This window comes from Musca domestica, unplaced genomic scaffold, assembly GCF_030504385.1.
Source record: "Musca domestica strain aabys unplaced genomic scaffold, Musca_domestica.polishedcontigs.V.1.1 4, whole genome shotgun sequence".
Lineage (NCBI taxonomy): Eukaryota > Metazoa > Arthropoda > Insecta > Diptera > Muscidae > Musca > Musca domestica.
In genome coordinates, this window is record NW_026712328.1 from 2,315,842 (window position 1) to 2,332,886 (window position 17,045).

The window sequence follows — 17,045 nt, forward strand, 5'->3', positions numbered from 1 at the left end:
AAAATTGTTTCATTTGATTTGCAAAAGGTTTATATAGGAGACGGACGGACAAAAAAACTTGTTGAAAACGACCCAAGGCTTTGTTTTGTTTTATTAACACAACAATAACTATGTTTTGTATGTCACTTTAAACGTAATTCACAGTATACATACCTCTGTTGTCGCGGCTAATTAAAATGTAAAATAATTAATTAGATGTGATGGTGGCGATCGATAATCCCGTTGTTGTTGACGACGTTGTCGTTGTATTCTCAGTGAGCAAAGAGACGTGTCGTAGAATCCAAAGTTTTGTTGTGAAACAGTCGTTTCTCTATTGTTTTTCCTCGTGAAGGAAGAAGACAGATCGCAAAATCCTGCTCGAAGGACCAATGTTTGCGGAGCAAAAAGAAAATTAAAGAAATGGAAAAAAATAAAAACACAATCAAGTAATATTTTTCCCTCTGAGCAGTGGACTGTTCAAAGGGTTTTTGGCAGTAGGACGTAATCCTATGTATGTTAGTACTAGTACAGTCGGTAGAATACTGTAATGGCGATAATTACAAGACGTCAATCCTTAGGAAATGTCATTACCTGTGACATTATGTACGAAGTACAATGTCGTATTAAGAGGTAGTAGACATTACCTAAGGAGGAAAAAATTCACCCGTGTGACAAATATGTAATAACACAATTCAATGAAAATTAAGTTTGAAATTAAACAGGCTTTATTTTCATTTCCACTGCAAAAGAATTCATTTCTGTTGCAAAAAGTTTTTATTTCAATGAAATGAAAATTTTTGCAATTGAAATGAAACATTTTGCAGTGGAAATGAAACTATTTGCATTTGAAGTGAAAACTTTTGCGACCGAAGTGAAACTTCTTCAAATCAAATGAAACTTTTATTTTTATAGATGGAACATAACAAAACTATTAATCTTACCTAAAGGATTAACGCTTTGCAGCTTGTTTAATTTTTAACAGCAGATCCATTATAGAGATAGAGCAGTCTAGTTTTGTAGGCTATTGAATGGCTTTATCACGTGCACAATTTAATGCCTTGTTGAAACGTCCCGTCAATTCAATGATGTCACAATATTGAGATGGATATTGTGACATCATTGAATCAACTTTGATCATGGTTGGATATACCATTTCCATGGTGGTACTTTAACTATTGAACATTATAGTAAATCTTCATTTCGTACTTCCCCCACAATTTATATTAATAAAGGCCAAAATTTGTTCCAATTTCACTTTTTGGTGTTAAATATTTGGCATATTAATATAGAAATATTTTATATCAAATCAATAAAGAGCAATTTACTATTACATTAATTGAAAATTTAAGAAAGAATATTACGAAAATATGGATGTTAATAATCTATAACAATTCCTCTTTAACTATATATTATTAATGATTAGTTGATTTAATTTAATACCTACTAAAAATAGAAATGTATTGTTATGTGTCTTTTTATAAATAAAATTGTTTCATTTGATTTGCAAAAGGTTTACATAGGAGACAGACGGACAAAAAAACTTGTTGAAAACGACCCAAGGCTTTGTTTTGTTTTATTAACACAACAATAACTATGTTTTGTATGTCACTTTAAACGTAATTCACAGTATACATACCTCTGTTGTCGCGGCTAATTAAAATGTAAAATAAATAATTAGATGTGATGGTGGTGATCGATAATCCCGTTGATGTTGACGACGTTGTCGTTGTATCCTCAGTGAGCAAAGAGACGGGTCGTAGAATCCAAAGTTTTGTTGTGAAACAGTCGTTTCTCTATTGTTTTTCCTCGTGAAGGAAGAAGACAGATAGCAAAATCCTGCGCGAAGGACCAATGTTTGGGGAGCAAAAAGAAAATAAAAGAAATGGAAAAAAAAATAAAAACACAATCAAGTAATATTTTCCCCCCTGAGCAGTGGACTGTTCAAAGGGTTTTTGGCAGTAGGACGTAATCCTATGCATGTTAGTACTAGTACAGTCGGTAGAATACTGTAATGGCGATAATTACAAGACGTCAATCCTTAGGAAATGTCATTACCTGTGACATTATGTACGAAGTACAAAGTCGTATTAAGAGGTAGTAGACATTACCTAAGGAGGAGAATATTCACCCGTGTGACAAATATGTAATAACGCAATTCAATGAAAATTAAGTTTGAAATTAAATAGGCTTTATTTTCATTTCCACTGCAAAAGAATTCATTTCTGTTGCAAAAAGTTTCATTTCAATGAAATGAAAAATTTTGCAATTGAAATGAAACATTGTGCAGTGGAAATGAAATTATTTGCATTTGAAGTGAAACCTTTTGCGACCGAATTGAAACTTTTTCATCATTGAATCAACTTTGATCATGGTTGGATATACTTTATGGGGTCTACGACGAATACTTAGAGGTGTTACATACGAAATGACACATTAAATATGCCCCCTTCCCATGGTGGTACTTTAACTTTTGAACATTATAGTAAATCTTCATTTCGTACTTCAGTCCTGCTCCCACAATTTATAGTAATAAAGGCCAAAATTTTGTTTTAATTTCACTTTTTGGTGTTAAGTATTTGGCATATTAATATAGAAATATTTTATATCAAATCAATAAAGAGCAATTTACTATTACATTAATTGAAAATTTAAGAAATAATATTACGAAAATATAGATGTTAATAATCTATAACAATTCCTCTTTAACTATATATTATTAATGATTAGTTGATTTAATTTAATACCTACTAAAAATAGAAATGTATTGTTATGTTTCTTTCTATAAATATAATTGTTTCATTTGATTTGCAAAAGGTTTCATTACCTTTTGCAACGGAAATGAAACCTTTTGCATTTTATGTGAAACCGTTTGTAACCGAAATGAAACTTTTTGCAAATCAAATGAAACTTTTAGATTTATAGAAAGAAATATAACAAACCTTTTTTATTTTTAGTAGATGTTGGGAATCTTCCCAACCCCTTGGATGATGATATCGAAATGGACCTCATCGACCTGGATAAATAATTAATCGATGAGGTCCCATCACCACCAACAATAAAAAAACCACTCTTCTTCTTGAAGTTTTTAAAACCCATAGTGTCGATCGCCAGATCAATAACAAATAATAAATTAATTACAAATAAATTGACCGCCAGCGTCAAACGTTTGAATTTGAAAGTTTATTTTTTGTGTTTTTATTTGCAGACAACAAACGTAAGTATCGTCAGAATACTTGTTGTGTTGTTGTAGTTTGCAAATTTATATTGTTGTCCGTCCTGTTCAACAATAATCTTCGATTCTAAATCTACTCAGTAGAATTAGAATCCCTACAAGTCCTTTCGACCGTATCGGAACTTGTACATGGTCCTTCGAGTCCAAAAAATAAGAATCGGCTGATTTGCCAACAAAATCACAAAAAAAAAAATAATAATTTAAAATTAATTGTAAAGTAGTGAGAAGTGTTGTTGTTTTGTAATTTGCATTTGAAAGTGGCGGCTTTTGTGTTGTTTGTTGTCACTAATACATACAACAAATTGAAGTAATTTGTGAAATACATTGAAAGCGGTGTTCTTATTACATTTAACACGCTTTAAAATAACACATATACACTAACACATTTATAAAGATCACTCTCACTGCATTTATTATACCCTCCACCATACTATGGAGGGTATATTAACTTTGTCATTCCGTTTGTAACTCCTCGAAATACTCATGTCAGACCCAACAAAGTATATATATTCTTGATCAGCGTAAAATTCTAAGTCGATTTAGCGAAGTCCGTCCGTCTGTCTGTCTGTTGTAATCACGCTATCTTTCGAATAAATTGAGATAGATGACTAAAATTTTGCACACATGTTTATTTTTCCAGTAGGCAGGTTAAGTTCGTAAATGGGCCATGTAGGTCCACGTTTTCATATAGCTCCCATATAACGGTACCTCCGGATATTCGGTATTTTGATGATTTTAGCGACGTTATTCACCGGAATTGTTTCAAAATTGGTATTTGAAGTTCCAAATGGATACTACACCCTAAGATAGAAAATTGTCTGTGCAAGTCTATGTCTTCGTATAGCCCCCATATAACGGTACCTCCCGATATTCGGTATTTTGATGATTTTAGCGACATTTTTCACGGGAATTGTTTCTAATCTGGTATTTGAAGTTCCAAATGGATACTACACCCTAAGACAGAAAATTGTCTTTGCAGGTCCACGTCTTCGTATAGCCCCAATATAACGGTACCTCCCTATATTCGGTATTTTGATGATTTTAGCGACATTATTCACTGGAATTGTTTCAAATTTGGTATTTGAAGTTCCAAATGGATACTACACCCTAAGACAGAAAATTGTTTGTGCAGGTCCACGTCTTCGTATAGCCCCCATATAACGGCACCTCGCTATATTCGGTATTTTGATGATTTTAGCGACATTATTAACCGGAATTGTTTAAAATTTGGTATTTGAAGTTCGTTATGGGAACTACAGTCTGTGACAGAAAATTGTCGGTGCGGGTCCAGTTTCGAATTTGAATATGGTAATGGCTTATGACAAACAATGCATATGTATGTCCACGTCGTATAGACCCCAATATAACGGCTATATTCGGTATTTTTAAAATTTTAACAGAATTTGTTAAGGATTTTATTTTTTGAAAATTTCCAAATTCGTTGTAAATGGTGGAGGGTATTAAAACTTCGGCCCGGCCGAACTTACTGCTTTTTAACTTGTTTTTTCCATCATTTTGGCATTTGCTCGTCGTTTTGATCATCTGCCATTTTACAACATCGAACAAGTAATTATCACCTGTTCCTTGTTGTTTACATCGATCTGTCAGCTGTCATACTGACCATCGATTATTTTAGGAAGTGTTCAGGAAAGTGAGCAAGTTAGTGAAACGTAACGAAAGGTTGTCGTAAACGTATCTTAACGTAGCACAAGTACTGAACGTATCATAAATTGATATTGAATAGAAATAAAACTAATAATAACAATAAAATACAAGAATAAATACAATAAAAATAATAAATTAAAAAATAAAAAAATATATATATTTAATTAAAAACTAAATTTAAAACATATTAATAAATTTTCAATAAATTTTTATATATTAAATATTTATTGAGAAACGAATATAATTATACTTCAAACATTTTGAAATCTATGTGGAATAACTTCATTTATTTATTATTTAGTAAATAAATTGAACGTTAAAGTTTGAAAGTGTAATATAAATAACAACAAGTATAAGCAAATACGATATAACTACCATAAAACGTTTAAAAATAGATACTCATAAATTAATAAAATTCATAAATAAAAAAAAAAAAATTAGATAACATTTTGAAAAAAAAGATAACAATAAAATAATCAAAAATGGAGTCAGTAAGTTGTGCTAAGTTCGAGTATGAAGCTGACAACCTTTTGGAAGAATGCAAAAAATTGAGAAATATGCCAGAAAAGGATTTAAGCGATTCTTTAATAGAAACAAAATTAGAATCGCTTGATGAAGATTGGCAAAATTTACGTAGTGCGTTTGAGAGTGTATTTTTTGCGGGTACAGAAGATGAGGAAGATAAACAATATAAAATAAAGATAAAAAAATATTATGAGTCAGTCAGAGATAATTACCAAGTGACTAAAGCTACATTATTGGAAATATTAAAAAATCGAAAGGCGCAGAGCCAAAGTAATAACGCTAGAGGCGAAGTTACAAATCCATCGTTGTTTCACAGCTCAGCTGTTTATCCTCCGGGTACAACGTTTGACATGTCTGAGATTTGTATTAAAGTGCCACCTTGTGACACTCAAGACTTCTATGGAAGTTATGAAGAATGGCCAACATTTAGAGATATGTTTACGGCTATTTATGGAAATCATCCCAGACTCACACCAGCGCAAAAGCTTTATCATTTGCGTAATAAAACTAAAGGTGAGGCTGGTAGAATTGTAGATCGGTACCCTTTATCTGATCAAAATTTTTCGTTAGCATGGGAAGCATTATCGGTGCGATACGAAAATGTTAGGGTACTAGTTGATAACCAACTGAAGATATTATTCAATCTTTCTGCAGCAACGGTTGAATCTAGCAAAGATATTAAAAGAATTCAATCGACAGTTAGTGACTGCTTGGCTATATTGAGAGCTCATAGTGTAAAGGTGGATCAATGGGATCCAATTTTAATATATTTATGTTCAACTAAGCTTCCGGTTGATACACTGACCCTATGGGAACAATCGCTCGAATCACATTCAGAGCTACCCAAATGGTCGCAAATGGAAGATTTTCTTAAGAACAGACATCGGGTTCTAGAGCGAATAGATGGTCTCAGAAGTCAAACAGCTTCAACTTCATTTAGCAATGATCATATATCGCATCAAAATGCTCATTTGACACAATCAAACAGATGTGTCATGTGTTATAAGAACTATATTTTGAAAAATTGTATGAGATTTAATAATATGACTGTTAATCAGAGAATAGAGTTCGCAAGAGAAAAGAGGTTGTGTAATAATTGTCTAACAAGTGGACATATTTCGCAGGAATGCGTGAGTGTGCATAGGTGTATGTTTTGCAAAAAGAAACATCATACTAAATTGCACCTACAAAGTAATGGGCAGGAGAGATCTATACAACCAAGAAATGTAACAAGGGATAACCAAGCACCTGTCCGTTCAGCAAATGGGCGTCAAACAAATACTCTTGTTACCACTGACAATACTGTTGATGAAATGCCTTGTTCATCTAGTTCGATAGTTCAAGCTTCCAATGTGGAAACACATGTTTCAGTGTGTCATGATGACATTATGTTGCCAACAGCATTAGTAAAAGTTAAACATGCTGGGGAACTATTTACTGTTAGAGCGCTCATTGACTCTGCTTCTAAGCGAACATTTATAACCCAGAAAATTGTAAAAAGAATTGGACTTTGCACAGAAAAGGCAAATTTTAAAATAAGTGGTCTTTAATGGATCGAGTAAAACGAAAAGCTCGTATTCCTTAAATGATGTTTTGCATACAGGGCCAATATTACAAAATGATTTAGTATCTGTAATTTTAAATTGGCGCTTGTATAAGTATGTGTTTAACGGTGACATTGAGAAAATGTACCGACAGATCTATGTGCATCCTTCTGATCGGCAGTATCAAAGAATATTATTCAGAAAAGATGTTAATGAAGAAGTTAAAGATTATGAGTTATGCACAGTTACCTTTGGTATAAATTGTGCTCCGTATTTGGCGATTCGCACATTGTTGCAATTGGCAGAAGAGTCAAGTGAAAAAAGTCCAATTGCGTCTAAAATAATAAAAAATGAGCTATATGTTGATGATGTTTTGACTGGAGGTCATACCATTGTTTCAGCGCTAGAGGCGCAAGAACAACTTATTGATACATTGCATTCGGCAGGCTTTCCGTTAAAAAAGATAACGGCAAATCATCCGAGTTTGCTTTCAAACGTCCGATCGGAGGATTTATTGAATGAAGAATTTTTGAGAATTGAAGATATGAGTTCAACAAAAACATTAGGTATTCGGTGGAATGCCATTACCGACTCATTTTCTTATAGTATGAAGTCACTAGAGGTGACTGGCCAAATAACTAAAATGAAAATCTTGTCAACAGTTTCGAAATTATTTGACCCAGCAGGGTGGTTAACGCCTTTAATCGTACAAGCTAAAATTTTGTTGCAAGACCTTTGGTTAGAAGGCATTAATTGGGATGATAAAGTGTCATCATCCACATTGATTAAATGGAAAAATTTTGTGGAACAATTTTCAAAAATTGATTCAATACAAATCCCAAGATGGATTAATTTTTGCCTAGAGGGCACAATTCAAATACATGGGTTTTGTGATGCATCTGAGAAAGCCTATTGCGCTACAATATATATTCGTACGAATACAGAGAACAGCACAACTGTAAAATTATTGATGGCTAAGAGCAAAGTTGCGCCATTGAAAAAAATAAGTTTACCAAGACTAGAGCTTTGTGGTGCCGTATTGCTCTCATCTTTGGTAAAATATGTTGTCTCAAATTTGACTATTAAAAATTGTTCTGTTCATTTATGGACAGATTCAACAATTGTATTGGGATGGTTGCAAAAACATCCATCCACATGGAATACGTATGTTGCAAACAGAACTGCATTAATATTTCAGAATGTTGAAAATGGTAAATGGAGACACGTTTCTACAAAGTGTAATCCAGCAGATCTTGGAACTAGAGGTTCCAGTACTGAAGATTTGTGTAGTAATTCGCTATGGTGGAATGGTCCAATATGGTTACTTAGTCCTGAAAATAATTGGCCAAAATCAAGTATAATTTTACAAAATCCACCAGAACAACGAAAAATAGTTGTTCATTGTGCACCAATTATTGATAAAGATAATTTGATAATAAACAAGTTTTCTTCTTACAACAAAGCATTGTGGGTTGTAGGATACATATTTCGTATGAAGAAGCGTAAAGAAAAAAATGAAAAGTCTGAGTTGACCAATGGTAAGATTCTGTCTCACGAAGAGTTAAATCATGCAAAATTGGTTCTTGTCCGAACAACCCAAATGTTTCATTATCCGCAAGAGTATAATGATTTAAGAAATTCGAAAGACATTTCACGTCAAAGCTCATTGCGCGCACTAAATCTGTTTTTGGATAAAGATGGCATAATAAGAGTTAATGGTCTATTAGCGAACGCTAACATTTCCTATGATGAACGATTCCCAATAATATTGCCAAATTCGTCGCATTTCTGTAAAATATTTTTAGAATTCATCCATAAAACTATGCTGCACGCAGACATATCGTTAATGATGTCAACCGTTCGAAGCCAGTTTTACATTCCAAGTTTAAGACGGACAATAAAGAAAATTGTTCATGAGTGCTTGATTTGTACAAGATATAAACATAAGGTTAAATCCCAGATAATGGCAGCACTACCTTTGGAACGAACGGCTTTCACTCTTCCTTTTACATATGTTGGAGCAGATTTCGCAGGCCCATTTCAGATCAAGGCAGGTTCTTTAAGAAATTCCCCTTACCAAAAGTCGTATGTTTGTATATTTGTATGCTTTTCGACAAAGGCGATTCACCTCGAAGCTTGCTCAGCATTATCAAGTGATGCTTTTCTTGCGACATTTACGAGATTCATAGGTAGACGAGGTTTGCCCAGATGTTTAATGTCTGATAATGGAACAAATTTTGTAGGGGCGAATAGTATACTTATGAGAGAATATCAAGAATTTCTTAAAAAATGCTCCAAAGAAGTATGTGAAAAGTACATAGTCAATGGCTTCGAATGGAAATTTATCCCTCCCAGTGCTCCACATATGGGAGGATTATGGGAAGCAGGTTTAAAAGTTTTAAATCTCATTTCCAAAAGATAATGAAAGATAGAAAATTCAATTTTGAGGAATTTTCAATGATTTTAGTCAGAATTGAAAGTGTCTTAAATACGAGACCGTTAACACCGTTATCCGAAGATCCAGATGATTTAGAAGCTTTAACACCAGCACACTTTCTGAGAGGTGGGTCACTGATATTTGCTCCAGAAATGCCAACAGAAGATTTATCACTTATAAATCGATGGGAAAAGGTTAAAGCTCTTCATTACATGTTCAGCAAGAGATGGAAAAATGAATATATCCAAGAGCTGCATAAACGATATAAATGGTAGTATCCCCAACGGAGTCTGAAGGAAAACGACATGGTTTTGATAAAAGATGAACTTTTGCCATCGAATGACTGGAAAATGGGGCGAGTTTTAAAAGTGTATGAAGGGCATGATGACCACGTAAGAGTAGTTGATGTTAAAACTACAACAGGTATCATATCTCGTCCAATTGTTAAACTGTGTGTACTTCCAGTCAATGGTTGTTAGTAGAAAGTAGTGTGTGTGTTTCGAAAAGATGTAACTTTGATTAACATGTCATGCCTTAAATGGCATCCTTTTCGTCTATATTATTTTTCTCTTAACATTAATTGCAGTTGTATAATCATGAACATGGGCTAGATAGAACAATGTAGCCTTCAAGATGATGTCTGTAGAGCAGAGAGAAGGCGTAGTACTTTCTCACAAGTACTGCATTAATTGCTTGGGGGCAAATCATTTTGTCCGCAATTGTTTATGGTCAGGCAATTGTAGACTGTGTGGTGCTCGCCACAACACCATGCTTCACCATTCATCGCAACCAACAAAAATAGAAAATGGCAATCGCTTAATTATTGGAAACCTACCGGCAACCAGATTTCACCCATACGCCAATCAGAGAGACGTACAACGACGACAACAACAAGAAATACTTAGTGGTATTCAGATAAGAAATTCAACGAATCCGCAACAAGAAGCAAAAAGACTTCAACAGGAAGCCAAAAAACTACAAAAGAAGGCGAAAGATTTACAAAAACAAGCTAAAATAATTCTGAAACAAGGCCAAATGCAGAAAAATCGAGGCAAAGAACAGACAGCCAACAAAAATCCACATTCGAAACGTCAACTATCCAAAAAAGAGAATAAAAATCAGCAACAACAAACTGAGCAAGATCACAACAGTTCGGAAGCTCAACAACAACCGGTTAGATTGGATAGAGTCTTAGATGTGCTGGAGAGGATAGCGACTGCACTATGAGTTGCACCAGTGCAAGGGGCCCGGCATGTTGGGAATCTTCCCAACCCCTTGGATGATGATATCGAAATGGACCTCATCGACCTGGATAAATAATTAATCGATGAGGTCCCATCACCACCAACAATAAAAAAACCACTCTTCTTCTTGAAGTTTTTAAAACCCATAGTGTCGATCGCCAGATCAATAACAAATAATAAATTAATTACAAATAAATTGACCGCCAGCGTCAAACGTTTGAATTTGAAAGTTTATTTTTTGTGTTTTTATTTGCAGACAACAAACGTAAGTATCGTCAGAATACTTGTTGTGTTGTTGTAGTTTGCAAATTTATATTGTTGTCCGTCCTGTTCAACAATAATCTTCGATTCTAAATCTACTCAGTAGAATTAGAATCCCTACAAGTCCTTTCGACCGTTTCGGAACTTGTACAGTAGGTTCTAAATTAAATCAAGTAATTATAACTAATATAGAGTTAATGAGGAATTTTTATTGATAATAAAAATCTATATTTTTTATTATTTCTGAAATTTTCAATTATTGTAATTACAAATTGCCCTTTATTGATTTGATATAAAATATTTCCATATTATATATTCTTAATACTTAACGTTAAGAAGAGAAATTGAAACAAATGTTGGCCTTTATTACTAAATTGTATGGGCAGGACTGAAATGTGAATTTAAGCATTACTATAAAGTTTTACAGAAGTTTCGGATCGCTGCGGAAAATTCGATTCGGTCGCTCTCTCCTCGGAACGAGGTATTGAAGTGTTACCTATATGAGATTTTGGTGAAATTACAGTTCGTGACTTAGGCGGAGCCCGTAGCACACCTAACTTTCTATTAATGGACGCTAGAACATTTTTAGTAGCTCGGATGAATAAATCCAAAGGAGTGAGTGGCATTTTAAATGCAAATCGGAAGCAAAACAAATTAATAATGTTTTTTATGACACGTAATGTCTTGTTTGGAAAACAAATGCAGTCGAAGAAAATGAAATAAGAAATTAGTGAAATTGTAATGAAATTTGCACGAAAATACTTGAAATATTTTTAATAAGACACGTAATGTCAATGAAATCAATGTTTATTTAATGAAAATACACTGATTGTAGATAGTCATGGACTCCTCGCAGTGTCAGTTGAGATTAAACGTGATTAAACCACAAGAAAAAAATATAAATGAAGAAATTGTTCAAACTTTTCTCACAGTGTATTTAAAAAATTCTGAAAGTTATGTACAATGTATCGTAAAATACACGTAATTTGTCGCAATGTATCGTAAGTAACACTTGCCGACAAGAATTTTCAAACAACAATTGTAATAGAGTCGAAAAACCCAAAAATATGATAAATCAATAAAGCCGATTGTAGGGTGCACAAATCGTATGTCGTTCAGCGTAAAACAAGAAACAAAACAGTTTTCTAGAAAGAGTTCGCAGAAATAAATAGCAATATTTGTATTAAACGTTATTTAATAAAATATTACCACGCACATATATGTATGTGTATACCGAATGTAGGGTGATAATGTCGGAGACTGTGAAATTCATTAACAGTAGTTGATATCCAATAGAAACAACAAAAAATTTAATTGAAGTTGGCACTTTCAATTTTTCAATAAATAAAATTTTGATAAATGGTCGTGAACACACCTATTGTATGTGATTGTCTATCATTTAACAGTGAGTGTCACTATTGTAATTTACACGAATATGTATACAAAGCGGAACCAACAATCAGCGGCGATGACAACAAATATTCCTTTCTGTTATTGTTGTTATGTTTTACTACTTACATGAAGATGTAAAACACAAAAAGCGCAACGAGAAAAGAAATTAGAAATATAAAGAACTATGCCAAAAATATAAATAGGCAATGAGAAAGTATGCAATTCTGTGATTGTGGTCGTGAGTGTATTTTGTTGGAAACAAAAATCACTTTGACACTATTTTGTTGTTGCGATAAATGCCGACCGCAATCCCATAGGAGACGGACGGACATAAACACTTGTTGAAAACGACCCAAGGCTTTGTTTTGTTTTATTAACACAACAATAACTATGTTCAAACGTAATTCACAGTATACATACCTCTGTTGTGGCGGCTAATTAAAATGTAAAATAATTAATTAGATGTGATGGTGGTGATCGATAATCCCGTTGTTGTTGACGACGTAGTCGTTGTATCCTCAGTGAGCAAAGAGACGGATCGTAGAATCCAAAGTTTTGCTGTGAAACAGTCGTTTCTCTATTGTGTTTCCTCGTGAAGGAAGAAGACAGATCGCAAATCCGGCTCGAAGGACCAATGTTTGCGGAGCAAAAAGAAAATAAAAGAAATGGAAAAAAATAAAAACACAATCAAGTAATATTTTTTCCCTCTGAGCAGTGGACTGTTCAAAGGGTTTTTGGAAGTAGGACGTAATCCTATGTATGTTAGTACTTGTACAGTCGGTAGAATACTGTAATGGCGATAATCACAAGACGTCAATCCTTAGGAAATGTCATTACCTGTGACATTATGTACGAAGTACAAAGTCGTATTAAGAGGTAGTAGACATTACCTAAGGAGGAAAAAATTCACCCGTGTGACAAATATGTAATAACGCAATTCAATGAAAATTAAGTTTGAAATTAAACAGGCTTTATTTTCATTTCCACTGCAAAAGAATTCATTTCTGTTGCAAAAAGTTTTTATTTCAATGAAATGAAAATTTTTGCAATTGAAATGAAACATTTTGCAGTGGAAATGAAACTATTTGCATTTGAAGTGAAACCTTTTGCGACCGAAGTGAAACTTCTTCAAATCAAATGAAACTTTTATTTTTATAGATGGAACATAACAAAACTATTAATCTTACCTAAAGGATTAACGCTTTGCAGCTTGTTTAATTTTTAACAGCAGATCCATTATAGAGATAGAGCAGTCTAGTTTTGTAGGCTATTGAATGGCTTTATCACGTGCACAATTTAATGCCTTGTTGAAACGTCCCGTCCCATCTCAATATTGTGACATCATTGAATCAACTTTGATCATGGTTGGATATACTTTAAGGGGTCTACGACGAATACTTAGAGGTGTTACACACGAAATGACACATTAAATATGCCCCATTGGTACTTTAACTATTGAACATTATAGTAAATCTTCATTTCGTACTTCAGTCCTGCTCCCACAATTTATATTAATAAATGCCAAAATTTGTTCCAATTTCACTTTTTGGTGTTAAATATTTGGCATATTAATATAGAAATATTTTATATCAAATCAATAAAGAGCAATTTACTATTACATTAATTGAAAATTTAAGAAAGAATATTACGAAAATATGGATGTTAATAATCTATAACAATTCCTCTTTAACTATATATTATTAATGATTAGTTGATTTAATTTAATACCTACTAAAATAGAAATGTATTGTTATGTGTCTTTTTATAAATAAAATTGTTTCATTTGATTTGCAAAAGGTTTACATAGGAGACGGACGGACAAAAAAACTTGTTGAAAACGACCCAAGGCTTTGTTTTGTTTAATTAACACAACAATAACTATGTTTTGTATGTCACTTTAAACGTAATACACAGTATACATGCCTCTGTTGTCGCGGCTAATTAAAATGTAAAATAATTAATTAGATGTGATGGTGGTGATCGATAATCCCGTTGTTGTTGACGACGTTGTCGTTGTATCCTCAGTGAGCAAAGAGACGTGTCGTAGAATCCAAAGCTTTGTTGTGAAACAGTCGTTTCTCTATTGGTTTTCCTCGTGAAGGAAGAAGACAGATCGCAAAATCCTGCTCGAAGGACCAATGTTTGCGGAGCAAAAAGAAAATAAAAGAAATGGAAAAAAATAAAAACACAATTAAGTAATATTTTTCCCTCTGAGCAGTGGACTGCTCAAAGGGTTTTTGACAGTAGGACGTAATCATATGTATGTTAGTACTAGTACAGTCGGTAGAATACTGTAATGGCGATAATTACAAGACGTCAATCCTTAGGAAATGTCATTACCTGTGACATTATGTACGAAGTACAAAGTCGTATTAAGAGGTAGTAGACATTACCTAAGGAGGAAAAAATTCACCCGTGTGACAAATATGTAATAACGCAATTCAATGAAAATTAAGTTTGAAATTAAACAGGCTTTATTTTCATTTCCACTGCAAAAGAATTCATTTCTGTTGCAAAAAGTTTCATTTCAATGAAATGAAAATTTTTGCAATTGAAATGAAACATTTTGCAGTGGAAATGAAACTATTTGCATTTGAAGTGAAACCTTTTGCGACCGAAGTGAAACTTCTTCAAATCAAATGAAACTTTTATTTTTATAGATGGAACATAACAAAACTATTAATCTTACCTAAAGGATTAACGCTTTGCAGCTTGTTTAATTTTTAACAGCAGATCCATTATAGAGATAGAGCAGTCTAGTTTTGTAGGCTATTGAATGGCTTTATCACGTGCACAATTTAATGCCTTGTTGAAACGTCCCGTCAATTCAATGATGTCACAATATTGAGATGGATATTGTGACATCATTGAATCAACTTTGATCATGGTTGGATATACCATTTCCATGGTGGTACTTTAACTATTGAACATTATAGTAAATCTTCATTTAGTACTTCAGTCCTGCTCCCACAATTTATATTAATAAAGGCCAAAATTTGTTCCAATTTCACTTTTTGGTGTTAAATATTTGGCATATTAATATAGAAATATTTTATATCAAATCAATAAAGAGCAATTTACTATTACATTAATTGAAAATTTAAGAAAGAATATTACGAAAATATGGATGTTAATAATCTATAACAATTCCTCTTTAACTGTATATTATTAATGATTAGTTGATTTAATTTAATACCTACTAAAAATAGAAATGTATTGTTATGTGTCTTTTTATAAATAAAATTGTTTCATTTGATTTGCAAAAGGTTTACATAGGAGACAGACGGACAAAAAAACTTGTAGAAAACGACCCAAGGCTTTGTTTTGTTTTATTAACACAACAATAACTATGTTTTGTATGTCACTTTAAACGTAATTCACAGTATACATACCTCTGTTGTCGCGGCTAATTAAAATGTAAAATAATTAATTAGATGTGATGGTGGTGATCGATAATCCCGTTGTTGTTGACGACGTTGTCGTTGTATCCTCAGTGAGCAAAGAGACGGGTCGTAGAATCCAAGGTTTTGTTGTGAAACAGTCGTTTCTCTATTGTTTTTCCTCGTGAAGGAAGAAGACAGATCGCAAATCCGGCTCGAAGGACCAATGTTTGCGGAGCAAAAAGAAAATAAAAGAAATGGAAAAAAATAAAAACACAATCAAGTAATATTTTTTCCCTCTGAGCAGTGGACTGTTCAAAGGGTTTTTGGTTGTAGGACGTAATCCTATGCATGTTAGTACTAGTAGAGTCGGTAGAATATTACAAGACGTCACTCCTTAGGAAATGTCATTACCTTTGACATTATGTACGAAGTGCAAAGTCGTATTAGGAGGTAGTAGACATTACCAAAAAGGAGAAAATTCACCCGTGTTACAAATATGTAATAACGCAATTCAATGAAAATTAAGTTTGAAATCAAACAGGCTTTATTTTCATTTCCACTGCAAAAGAATTCATATCTGTTGCAAAAAGTTTAATTTCAATGAAATGAAATTTTTTGCAATAGAAATGAAACATTTTGCAGTGGAAATGAAACTATTTGCATTTGAAGTGAAACCATTTGCGACCGAAGTGAAACTTTTTCAAATCAATAGAAACTTTTATTTTTATAGATGGAACATAACAAACCTATTAATCTTACCTAAAGGATTAACGCTTTGCAGCTTGTTTAATTTTTAACAGCAGATCCATTATAGAGATAGAGCAGTCTAGTTTTGTAGGCTATTGAATGGCTTTATCACGTGCACAATTTAATGCCTTGTTGAAACGTCCCGTCCCATCTCAATATTGTGACTTCGGTAGACAGACAGCTAGACATCATTGAATCAACTTTGATCATGGTTGGATATACTTTATGGGGTCTACGACGAATACTTAGAGGTGTTACATACGAAATGACACATTAAATATGCCCCCTTTCCAGGGTGGTACTTTAACTATTGAACATTATAGTAAATCTTCATTTCGTACTTCAGTCCTGCTCACACAATTTATAGTAATAAAGGCCAAAATTTATTTCAATTTCACTTTTTGGTGTTAAGTATTTGGCATATTAATATAGAAATATTTTATATCAAATCAATAAAGAGCAATTTACTATTACATTAATTGAAAATTTAAGAAATAATATTACGAAAATATAGATGTTAATAATCTATAACAATTCCTCTTTAACTATATATTATTAATGATTAGTTGATTTAATTTAATACCTACTAAAAATAGAAATGTATTGTTATGTTTCTTTCTATAAATATAATTGTTT

The 17,045-nt window shown here is 32.9% G+C and overlaps 1 long non-coding RNA gene across 8 annotated transcripts in view; it reads right to left on the reverse strand.

Annotated features, from left to right (window-relative positions):
• LOC109612007 (uncharacterized) overlaps positions 1-17,045 on the reverse strand; it is an 84,774-nt gene that overhangs the window by 49,998 nt on the left and 17,731 nt on the right. For 5 of the 8 annotated variants that reach the window (XR_009343007.1, XR_009343008.1, XR_009343012.1 and 2 more), the window contains exons 3-6: positions 15,672-16,641; positions 12,700-14,402; positions 1,616-1,815; positions 154-353 (exon numbers count right to left, since the gene is read on the reverse strand). This is a non-coding gene — a long non-coding RNA (uncharacterized LOC109612007). Of the gene's footprint in view, positions 1-153; positions 354-1,615; positions 1,816-12,699; positions 14,403-14,968; positions 15,358-15,671; positions 16,642-17,045 lie in introns of those variants that run through there. The other 3 variants (XR_009343006.1, XR_009343009.1, XR_009343010.1) reach the window with 3 other exon arrangements.